The sequence below is a fragment of the Rhipicephalus sanguineus genome, chromosome 3, assembly GCF_013339695.2.
Source record: "Rhipicephalus sanguineus isolate Rsan-2018 chromosome 3, BIME_Rsan_1.4, whole genome shotgun sequence".
Classification (NCBI taxonomy): Eukaryota; Metazoa; Arthropoda; class Arachnida; order Ixodida; family Ixodidae; genus Rhipicephalus; species Rhipicephalus sanguineus.
Genome location: NC_051178.1, coordinates 105,845,323 through 105,846,319, shown reverse-complemented (window position 1 = coordinate 105,846,319; position 997 = coordinate 105,845,323).

Here is a 997-nt window from a genome sequence, read left to right as displayed (position 1 = left end):
AAATTTTAGTGAGTGCATGGCTTCGTGACCTTTTCGCCAAGTGAGCGAAACATCTAGCAAAGGCAAGAGGAATTTTAAAGTGCATCCATTCTACAGCAGATGCGTGTGTAGTATACGTCAAAAGGCAAAACTGTTGCTCTATAGCATCTGCGAGTGGATTGAGCTCGCTTAGTCAGCTCTGGTGAATGAATAAAGGGAAGTTGATTCACCCGCATGGCGATACGGCATAAAACTGAGGAATGCTTCACTGCGGAATTTACAACTCCTCAAATACAGCTAACGGAGGTGAGGATGAATAGCAGATGGGTTGCAATATTGTGCAAAAACGCACCGGACCGAAATTGCCTATGTTTGAGTACGCTATTATATACAATTATGCCAACATACTTTTACAACCTTTCCAAACTTTCATTGTTCATTGTCGTTGCTGGCGTACTGATAAAGGACTCGCCCACTATACAGGGCTCATAAAACCTAGTGTTCATGATGTTAGCACATGGCAACGTAAATATATTTTCAGCAAAGAAAAATATCCTTAATATGTAGAGAACCTCTGAGAAAGAGAGAGAGATACAGCCGGGCGCGCGAGCGCCGGAGTTGTATCTCAAGTGCTATTTTCTTTTATTGCGTGGTTGCGACGACCTTCAAAGCACAGCAACGCGAGTGGCCTAACATGGCGTCGTCTTTTTTGGAGGGCGATCGTGTTCATGACGCTCGCGTTCATAAAATGTTGTCATACAATGTGTTCATACAATGTTCATACAATAGTTGTCCGCTACACGGACGTAATTGCAACTGCGCTACATAGGCGTAGTTGTCCGCCGCCACTGCCGGTATTCGTCGCAGGTTGCGCGCGTTGAAAAAAAAATCACAGCATATCTACGGAGTGAATGATGATGAGTGGGCGAAGCTGCGGAGGTTCATCGGTAAACCGTGAATCTTCCGTGAATTCTGCCCAGTACATCATCACCGACGTGAGATCGGGCGCGTTTATACT